This window comes from Pipistrellus kuhlii, unplaced genomic scaffold (assembly GCF_014108245.1).
Source record: "Pipistrellus kuhlii isolate mPipKuh1 unplaced genomic scaffold, mPipKuh1.p scaffold_m20_p_39, whole genome shotgun sequence".
Taxonomy (NCBI): Eukaryota; Metazoa; Chordata; class Mammalia; order Chiroptera; family Vespertilionidae; genus Pipistrellus; species Pipistrellus kuhlii.
Window position 1 is genome coordinate 3977208 of NW_023425539.1, and position 11298 is coordinate 3988505.

Genomic DNA, 11298 nt, shown 5'->3' on the forward strand with positions numbered 1-11298 from the left:
AATCCAGCCACGTCCATTTACAACACTGAAACACCTGCTGGAGCCTGCCGGGGGAGTTCAACAAGCCGAGATTGGCTTCTGCTGCGGGAGAGATTGACATGAGTTCTTAGAGGAGGGACGGTGGACTGTGATTGGGGAGGAAAGAGGGCAGGGCTTACCTGCGGGACCTCTGTGCCCTGAACCCCTCTGTAACAGGAGGGGGACCAAGGAGGCAGGCGAAAGTGGCTCCCAACAGCCCCCTCCTCATTCGACTATGGAGATGGAGAGACAATAGAGGGGCTGTGGGTGAGGGGCCCTCTTTCTGTCCCTTCTCGTACACAAACTCCCAGGAGATGACCCGTCTCTGGCTATGTGTCTGAGCCCTGTGCAGACAGGAGTGTTCTTCTGGTCCATGAAAACTCAAGCTGGGAGGAGGGAGGTTAGACATCAGGAAGGACTTCCTGGCTGGGAAGGATGGGGGACCCACCGGAAGGGGTGCTGTGCTACTCTCTTAGAGGGCAGAGGAGACTCTGCATGAAAACGGAAGGAAGGCTTTCCCTGAGACCAAGGAGGGGACACATGGCGGCGTCCCAGGAGGCACGTGCCACCAGTCGGCTTTCCCCTCGTCTCGAACTGTAGGGAGCCTTTTCCCTCCTCACTTGGGTGAGGAAAGCTGTTGGTTGGGGGCCACGTGGGGTCAGTGTGTGGATGAGACAAAGATGGGAAGCAGGGAGGGGCCCCAAATCCCTATGTTGTTGTTTTTTTCTTTTCTTTCTTTCCCAGGAGCAGAATCGAGAGGATTCTGGGGCTCCTTGAGCCCCTGGGAAATAAAACCCTCTGAGAACTCCCTGGCATTCCTGGGAGAACAGGTTCCTGGCCCTGGGAGGTGAGTGAGGCGCCGGGCCTGGGGGGGCAGCGTGCCTCGGCAGGCCCTGGAGCCGGGAGCTGAGCTCTGCACAGGCAGGACGGGCGGGGCTGGGCGGGAGCTGGGAGGACATGTGCCTCTCCCCATGGCACCTTCTCTGAGGATCCCTAGCCCGGCCTGGCCTGCCACAAGAGAGGGGCCGGGCCCGTTGGGGATGCCCTGCTACTGCCTGCATCCTGGGGGTCAGGGAATAACCAACGGGTTGCAACTGCCGGAGCCAGGCATGATGGAGACCGGACTGGAGTGCAATGCCACCCTCCCATCACACACACACACACACACACACACACACACACACACACACACCCATCAGCCCAGAGAACTGGTATTTTTCAGTGGGGAACAGAGAAGGTTGTGAGGCCTGGCAGAGCTGGACCCTGTAGCCCTGAGTCTTCAGACTCCAGAGAGGACTTCACGGCTGTGAGGGATTAGGAAAGCGAGGAGGGGGCAGTCCTGTCTGGCATGGAAAATGACCAGCTGAGAGGCAGCGGGATGGATGAGATGGCTTCTCAAGAGAATGGGCCCTCTCCACCGGGTCCTTTCCCTGCGATCAGCTGTGTCTGGCACGAAGCACATACAAGCACATCCCCCCGCACCTGTAGGTGCAGAGAGAAGAGGCAAACACGCCCACTTGGTAGAGTCTGTTCTTAATCTAACGTGCTCTTTGGACATTCAGGGAGGGCCTGGGGGACTCCACGGGGAATGCCAGGACCTTCCCTGACCAGGTAGCAGGTGGGGAGGAGACATGGGAGCCAGAGGGGGCTTCCTGCTGCCCCAGCCAATTCTCTATGGCGTTCCCTTCCCAGCCCCAGTTCTAGGCTTCCAGAGTCTGAGAGCTCCCTGCATGTCCCAGGTCTGCTCCCTGGGCCACTGGGCTTCAGGGTTCTCCGGGGAGAGATGTTTCTGGACCTCCGAAGGGGTTCTGCCTCCAGCTCAGCACCAGGGACCGGCCACAGCACCTGTTTGCCACCTGTCCGCTTCTCCACCAGGTGCCCTGCCTCCTTCCTGAAGCCCAGGCCCCCCTGACCCCAGGCATCTAGAACCAGCCCAGGCGGCTCGAGATGTGGAGCGATCCGTCGGCCAACGCACACCCTTGGCACCAGCAGCCCCCAGAGCTGAGAGCTCCCCTTTCTACTTGGAAAAAACAACAACAACAACAAAAAACCCCCCACTAAGTTGGGCATAGGCGTCCCTGTCTCTCAGCTCAAGGTTTTCAGTTCAGGCTCTCCCGAGTCCTCGAGTTTCCTCCCAGCACCCAGAGGCACCCACCAACTCCAACCAAGACCAGAATGAAAAGCCCCGCGACAGCAAGAAGGATTGAAGTCAGACAGCCTGAAACAGGAACAAGAGGGAGGAGCATGGAGGAGAGGGTCCCCTTTGGCCTCCAGGCACTCACCCACGTCCCTAGTCTCCCTTGAGCTGCAGCGAGGAGATGGGGAGGACCCCGGTGCTCTCAGTCACTCCCCGGCCCCATTAAAAAAGCGATCCCTCCCACCCCCGGCCCTGGCCGGCCCTGCTGGCCTCCACGGCTGACTGGGGCCAGGTCTCCTCTTACCTGCTCAATGAAGCAGGTCGGCGTGGGGGCCCGAGGCTGGGGGGCCAAGTGCTCGGTCCGTCTGTCAGTCCGTCAGCTCGGCCGCCCCGGGTCTGCGCTGACATCAGGTGAGGGGAGGCAGCTGCTGGGTGAGCCAATAATTATGATATCAGCTTCCCCTTGCCCCGAGGGGCTGCTGCCAAAACGGGGAGAAGAGCAAGGTGACTAAGAAGCTAGTTTGCTCCTTGGCTCTCGTTTGACAGGTACGGGCTCTTGTGCCCGCCCCAGCCGCGCCCTGGCCCCCCCAGCCCCTCCCTCCTCCTGAGCCAGCCAGGCCCCCTGTCTCTGCCAGCAGGCACGGCCTGTGGCCTGCCAGGGAGGGGGTTGGCCCCTGGCCCCCACCTGCACTCGAGAATGGGGATGTCGGCCCCCGGAGGTGGGGCACTGGCCTGTTGGGACACGCACACATGTGTCAGGAAAGCCGGGCCACCACATGTATGTTCATGGAATCAGTGAGAAGGTTCTGGGGCGCAGCTCTGGGTGGTAACCCAGGGGTCTCTGAGTGTGGACGAGTGGTAATTGTGGCTTCTTCAGGGGCCAGGCACAAGCACAGATGTGCTGAGAATGCTCTGTCCATGGAGCCTGGCCATCTCTCTGTCTCTCTAGGATCCCTCTGACACCTTCAGGGTGTCTCCTTGTGTGTGTGGATGTGGATGTGTGCACCCATGTGTACATGTGTCGTGATTCCCTGCATTTATCTGTGGGCACGTGTGGCTCTCTGTGTGTCTGTATGTTCATCTCCTGGTTGGTGTGCATCTGCACCTAGGTCTTTCCCCTGTGCCTGTGTGGGGAGCCATGTCCCTGTATCCAGGCCATGTCCGTGTCCTCTTGTGTGTCCTCTGTGTCCATGCACATATCTGTGCTCTGGGTCAGCAGTCCTTCCCTGTGTGCATATCTGTGTCACTGAGTGGGTGAAGATGGGGCCCCGGGTTCTGTGTCACGACCCACAGCCACTCTTTATGGTCTAGCTCAGTGGTCGGCAAACTCATTGGTCAACAGAGCCAAGAATCAACAGGACAAAGATTGAAATTTCTTTGGAGAGCCAATTTTTTAAACTTAAACTTCTTCTAACGCCACTTCTTCAACATAGACTCGCCCAGGCTGTGATATTTTGTGGAAGAGCCACACTCTGGGGCCAAAGAGCCGCATGTGGCTCGGGAGGCGCAGTTTGCCGACCGTGGGTCTAGAGAATGGAAACAGAAACCCATGTGATTGTGGCCTCGGTCCTGGCCCCCACAGTCCACCTCGAGAGTAGAGAGCCTGGTGAGCCCTGGAACTGGCCCACTGCTCCTGCCTGGACTCAGCCCTGGGGCGTGCCCCTGGCTCCCTGTCAGGCAACCTTCCCTGCTTCTGCCCAGACCCTGTCCCTACCACTTCCTCACTGCTTCCCTTTTCATTATCTCTGTCCCACCTGTCTCCTGTCCCTGTCCCTTTTTTCCCTCCTCTCCTTCCCCTTCTTGTCTTCTAAGCCCACTTTTATGTCTTCCTGGGGCTAAAGGCTCTAGGGACATAGTGGTAGATCTCCTGCCCAGCAAGATCTGGGATTTGGCTTCTGGCCTGAGGGTGTGGACAGGCCAGCTCCTCCCCTCTTACTCTAGCTCATTCCAAGAAGGGTGTCATGCCAGCCTTGGCTAGGATGGGGGTGGTGATCTTTTGGTGCCCGTGAGGAGTAGACTAAAACTTTTGGAGACTTCTTTGTCTAGGCAACAAATATGCATTTCAGCAATATGCATTGCTCCCATCTGTGAGTGATGGTGAGCTGCGTCATCTTCCATACGTATCACTCTGAGCCTCCGTCTCCTCGTCTATTAACAGGGAATAATATTATTCGCCCATCGAGTTGTGAGGATTAAGTAAGATTATATTTAAGGTTCCCAGCACAATGCCTGCTATATAATAGATGCTCAATAAATAAATGCATACCCTCTTTCTCTTCACCAAGCCCCATGGTGCTGGGTGGGACATGAGGAGGTGGTGGTTTGCCCACTTGGGTATAGTCATCGTGTTCTGGGGCTAGAACAGCGGCCCTGGCTCAATCCACCTTTCCCTGGGTCTCACAGCACCAATCAAAACCCTGATCCCTTAACCTAATCATTGATGAAATTTCACAGTGACAGAGCAGCTGTCAGGACCTACGAGTGTGTTTGCTATTTGCTCCTTTCTGATATGCATAGGGCTAATTGTTTCTTCTGGACTCCCGGGTAATTCCATATGGATAATCTGGGCACAGAGAACCACGGAAGTTATCAAGTGGAGGCTGCTCTCATTGCTATCAATCAGCATTATTCTGAAGGCCCTAACATTGCAATAAGATAAGAAAAAGAAATAAAGGACATAAATATGAGAAGGACAGAGGCAAAATCTTCAAGAATGACCAGTGATGTCATTGTTTACTTAGGAAACCTAAGAGAATCAACTGAAAAACTATTAGAACTATTGAGAGAAATTAGTAAGGTAGCAGAATCAGAATGTACGTTAAGTATAGAAAAGTCAAAACCATTTCTATACAACTGAAACAACTAATTGGAAAATATAAGAAGATATAACATGCAATTCACAGTAGCAACAATATTACAAAATACCCAGGAATAAACTAAATAAGAAATGTGTAATATCTACAAGAGGAAAACAATAGAACTTTACTGACAGACACAAAATAAGACCTAAAAAAATATAAAGGAATTTCATGTTCTTGAATTGAAAAACTCAGGATAATATTGTAAAGATGTCAACTCTGCCTTCAATAATCTATAAACTGAATATAATTTGAATCAAAAGGCTAATCCTGCCCTGGTCAGTGTGGCTCAGTTGGTTGGAACATCGTCCTGAACACTGAAAGGTTGTGGGTTCTATTCTGGTTCAGGGCACACACCTAGATTGTGGGTTTAATCCCTGGTTGGGGTGTGTACAAGAGGCAACTGATCAATGTTTCTCTCTCACATCAATAGTTCTTTCTCTCGCCGAAACCGGTTTGGCTCAGTGGATAGAGCATTGGCCTGCGGACTGAAGGGTCCCAGGTTTGATTCCGGTCAAGGGCATGTACATTGGTTGCGGGCACATCCCCGGTGGGGGGTGTGCAGAAGGCAGCTGGTCGATGTATCTCTCTCATTGATGTTTCTAGTTCTCTATTCCTCTCCCTTCTTCTCTGTGAAAAATCAATAAAAATATATATTAAAAAATAGTTCCCTCTCTCTCTCTCTCTCTCTCTCTCTCTCTTTTCTCTCTTTCTCTTTCTCCAATGAACAATGATTTAAAAAAAAAAGTCTAATCTCCCTCCCCCAACTTTACAAATTGACTCTAAAATTTGGGGAAGAGCACATACATGAGACTAGCTTAGAACTTTTTAAAAAGAAGACTAACAGGGGAAACTTGTCTTGCCAGATTTATAGATGTTCAATATTCCTTCTGCAATTAAAACGGTGTGATTTTGGTGCAAATTAGCAAATAAATTAGTGGGGGATAGTTCAGGTTAAATTTGGGTATTTGTGAGAATTGAGTATATTATAATATAATGTTTTAAAGTAGCAAGAAGACAAAAATTCTTCATTAAATGGACTTGGGATAATGGGCTTTCCACTTGAAAAAATAAACTTAAGTCTTACTTCTCACTATACATAAAAAGAAATCCAGATGGACTCAAGATATAATATAAAATGAAAACCATACAAATAAATTGAAAAAAATATATAAGAAAGATTTTATTTATTTTATTTTTTTTTAATATATTTTATTGATTTTTTACAGAGAGGAAGAGAGAGTTGGAAACATCAAATAGAGAGAATCATTGCTCAGCTGCCTCTTACACACCCCCTACTGGGGATGTGCCCACAATCAAGGTACATGCCCTTGACCTGAATCGAACCCGGGACCCTTCAGTTCACTATCCACTGAGCCACACCGGTTTCGGCTATAAGAAAGATTTTAATAATTATGGAGTGGAAATGGCATTTTTAAAGCATGACCTCAAATCCAGAAGCCATAGAGGATTATATAACTTGACTATAATATATAAAGAGCTCTTCTGAAGAAGTAAAGAGAGAGACAACCTCAGAGAATAATGGATAAAGGATATGAATAACCAGTTTACCGATAAAATGCAAATGGCCCATGAGCAAGTGAAAAGACTTGCAATTTTATTAAAAAAATCAAGGAATTGCAAATTAATTCCGGGCCCAAGGGTCCCAGAAAGGTTGAGATGGGATGATGGGACAGATTGTGGTTTTGTCTTCTCACAGTGAAACTCAGCTTCTGATGGGTGAGACGAACTTCTCTCTCCTCTGAGAGAGACTCCACCTCTGCCCGGGGAATGGGTGTGGACCCTGGCTCCCTCTCCTTTGGGAAGCGCTGCTTCCTCATTGCAGGCAGCCTGGGCGTTGGAGCGGGAGCCTCAGGAATTCCAGAGAATTGGGGAACGGAAGGGGTCTGTGAGGTCCTTCTCCTCGTTCTCTGCCCTGAAGCAGGACCATCCTCTCCTCACCTCACACCAGCGCCTCAGCAGTCTCTCCCGGATCCAGAGAGTCTGTCCTGGTGCCTCGCTTTACCTCTAGCTGCTGTAAAGTTGGTCTGCTCCCCTTGGAAAGGACTTCAATCTGGCGGCTTGGAATAAGGTGACCAGATTGCCCCGCTTTTGGCGGGACAGTCCCGATTTCTAACAAATTTTCCCGCGTCCTGTGGCGTTTTAAAAAAGTCCCGATTTTTGGAAAGATTGGAAAGATTCTTTCCAAAAATCAGGACTTTTTTTTTAATTTTATTTTTTTATTAAATTATTATCTGTGTACATATTTTACCATTGCCCCCCCCCCCATACATACCTACCCTCCCCAGAGTTTTGTGTCCATTGGTTGTACTTACATGCATGTATACGAGTCCTTCGGTTGATCTCTTATCTCCCCCAGATCTCCCAATCAGGACTTTTTTAAAACGCCGCGGGATGCGGGGGAAAAACTGTTGGAAACCGGGACTGTCCCACCAAAAGCAGGACGATCTGGTCACCACACACTCCTGCACCCTAATTTCAGGGCCTGCATCTGTCACTGAGCTGGCCTCTGGCCTGAAACAGACTGGGGCCCGGGGAGCTCTGTCTTTCTGGAGCCTGAAGGTCTAGAACAGGTTCGCTCTCTACTGCTGGGCTCTGCCGTGGGCTGGGTGACTTCGAGCCAGTAGCAGCCCTGACTAGGGAAGGAAATCCCTGGCGCCAATGTGTGCCATACTCCACTCTGAGGCAAGACTCAGGGAGAAGGAAGAGCATGTGCCCACCCTTGGGAGCCCCAGTGTTCTGGTGGAGGCCCCTCCCTGTAGCCCATATCAGGACTGGCCACATTCTGTCCACTTCTGCTCAGTGTGAACCAGACTTGTCTCCCTAAGTGTGTCTCCAAGACGGGCCTGCTACTTCCATCTCCCTCCATGGGCATGGAAGGCACGTAGGCACGTCTGTGGAGGCTCTGGGCCTAAGCACAGCTGCCATGAGCCTCAGGACCTCAGGTAAAAGGCTTGGAGCCCAGCCAGTGTGGCTCAGTGGTTGAGCATCAACCAATGAACCAGAAGGTCACGGTTTGATTCCTGGCCAGGGCACATGCCTGGATTGCGGGCTCGGTCCCCGGTAGGGGTATACAAGAGGCAGCTGATCGACGATTCTTTTTCATTATTGATGTTTCTATTCCTCTATTTCTCTCCCTTCCTCTCTTAAATCAATACAAACATTAGGAAAAAAAGAAGAAGACTTGGAGAGGTCTGGGATTAATCAGGACGGGCTTCTAGGGGGAGACCAGGCAGCTCCTTGGCTGTGGATGATAGTGTGCTGGCCAGAGCTGTGGAGGGTGTGTGTCAGGGGCCCTGGTTTGGGAGGTCTGAGCCTGTTCTGGTTGGCTGACCCTCTGGGAAATCCAGGGAGTTTCCAAGCTCAGAGCTTGGGGGGCGGGGGGCAGGTGGGGAGGGACATAGCTAGAGACCTGCTGGGTGGGGAGGGCAGGCTTCTCCTGTCTTGTCTTAATCTCTCCTGCTACTGGGAGGAGCAATGCCAGTGCATGTGTGTCCCCTGTGTGTACTTACATGTCTGTTCTCATGCCCACATGTGTCACCATGGGTATGCAGCTGCAGCTAAATTGTGGAGTTATGATAATGTGATGCTGGGCATGTCCGTCGTACCAATTCTGTGTGTGTGTGTGTGTGAATGATTGGGTGTTTGAAGAGCTGTGAACCCCTGTGAATAACTACACACATGAGTGTCCCTGTGTATATGCAGCATCTATTGTCTGTGCTTGTGTCTGTGAGTTGTTCTACATGTACCCAAGAATCCATGGCTCTGAATATACATGTCTGTGGGTCTCCCACCCTTAAGAGCAACTCTTCCCTGTCACAATCTTTAAAAAATATGTATTTTTATTGATTGACTTCAGAGGAAGGGAGAGGGAGAGAGAGAAACATCAACGATGAGAGAGAATCATTGATCAGCTGCTTCCTGCACGCCCCCGACTGGAGATCCAGCCCTCAACTCAGGCCTGTGCCCTGACCAGGAATTGAACTGTGACCTCCTGGTTCGTAGGTCAACACTCAACCACTGAAACACACCAGCTGGACCTGTCACAGCCTTTCCAATCAGGCTGCTCTGTTCCCTTCCCTAACCTCCCTGTCCCCTCGTCTCCCTGCTCCCTTCCCTGAGGCTGATCCAGGGCTTTTGGAGGCCCTCAGACTCCCTGCTCCAGTAAAGCCTCAGCACTCTGCTGATCTTGACTAATGGAGCCCAGTCTTGGATGAAGGCTGTAGGGGGCACCCTCCTCAGCTGGCTCCCACCAGAACCTCGAACAGCCCATTCCTACCCCACCCCTCACCCAGAACTCCCTCCTGCCCAGCTCACCCCTCCCTCTGCACAGCTCACCCCTCCCTCTTCAAGAAGCAGCCTCTCCTCAGGGACTTTGGAGAGACAGGGAAGTCATGGCCTGAGTCCCGAAGGGGTCTACTCTGGGGCTGTAACCCCCAGAGCTGTCCCTCACCTAAGCTCAAATCAGGGTGAACCTAGAGGATGGAATCACTAGCCTGCTCCCACCTTTTCCATCTCATAACAAATGCCCCTTTTCTACCTGCCAGGCTTCTCACGGAAAAACTTGGCTTGACATCTTTTCCCTGGGCACTCTGGCTGCCAGTTGCCTCCGGCGGTGGTGTTGGCCAGCAGGAGGAGAGGGAGGCAAGCGGGAGGAACAGGGGCAGGGGAAAACTGTAGGAATTGGCTCAGAAGTCTGGACCTATGCCGAGCCTAAGATGACATTGGCCCAGAGAGGCCAAGGCATTGTTTCAAGGCCACACAGCACTCCACACACAGCAGTCTGGAAAGGGGCTCTGAGGGCAGCATGTCCAACTCTCCTCCAGGAGCAAGAAGCCCCCGACGCTTCTGGTACATTCGCTTATTTGTACAATAACGGCAGGGCCGGGCCCTGTGCTAGGAACACACAGCCGTCTCAGGCGGACTGTCCTCGGGTGGTTTCTGGCCTCCTCGACCCCCTTCAGCAGCAAGGTGCTCACTACCACAGCTGTGCCCGAGTCACAGCACTGCCCAGATTCAGCTGGTAGGGGGCCCCAAAGTACCTCGACTTTTCTGGAAGCCGTGAGCGAAGGGGTGCGGGTGCCCAGGCAGAGAAGATGCAGACCCTGGTCCCAGCATTGCCCCATCCACCTGCCATAGCCCAGGGAGTGTGTGCAGGAAGGCCGAGCTGCTGGACTGCTCACACAGCCTGACCCGGGCTGACAGGCCCTTCCATCAAAGGCTGGCCGGTCCAGGCCGCTTTACTGCCCAGCTAATGACGATGATTATTGGGCTGACAGGTGCCGCCTGCCTCCCGTCCGCCCTCCCGCCTGCTGAGGAGAGTGGTTCTGAGCACCTGGGGGAGGCCTGGCCCCCAAGCTCTGCCAGGGCCCCCACCACAGCTGACCCCTCACCCCTCAGGCCAGCTTTTGTCTACTTCCTGCCCGGAGAAGGCAGGGCCAGCTCCGTCTTTATCCCCTGAGACTGCTGTGTGACCTTAGTCCACACACGACCCTCTCTGAGCAGGACCGAGGGAGACGTGGAGGGCGGGCAGCGGTATGAAGGGGGTGAGCTGGTAACAGCGGATGGGGCGTGTGCCCCTGAGAAGCACACCCCCTTCCCCAGCCACGGCTGCACGAGGGTACCCAGCCAGGCCTAGAGAGAGCGGCGGCAGAGGGTCCTCACGCCGTGTGGCTGGGCTGCTCCTGAGGGAGCCCTGCGCTGTGGGTGAGCCGCTGGCCGGGTCCCACCATCCCGGGGCGGGGCTGGCCCATTCCCATGGTGGAGGGGCCTGGCCTGGGGCCTCGTGGGGTCTCTGTGATTTATGACGCGCTTCGTAAGTGAGGAATGCCAGCCTGGGGGGCTGGGGTGGGGGCGGGGCCACCCCTGACACTCCTCACTCTGCGGGATGTCTGGCATGTCCTGTCAGGATCCCCTGTCCCCGGGGGACAGCCATGTTCTCCTCATGCTGCAGCCCCCTCCCATCGGCGCCTGCCCGCCGCCCTCGAACCCCCAGCTCCAGGAGTAGTGAAGGAAGGCCCAGACCAGGGGGGAACCCAGGACGCAATCCTTTCTGGGATCCTCTATTCACACATCAGCCCTCTTTTTTATTGGGCAGGAGAGTGACAATAGACATCTATTTTCCCCTCCCACGGCAGCAGGAGGGAGCTGGATGAGACTCTGAGAAACTCCCATCTGTGAACTTGAGACTCTCATGCCACTGGCCACAGAGAGACTCCGGGTTGCTGCAGAGATGAGCGTCCGGCCATCCCAGCTCACCTTGCC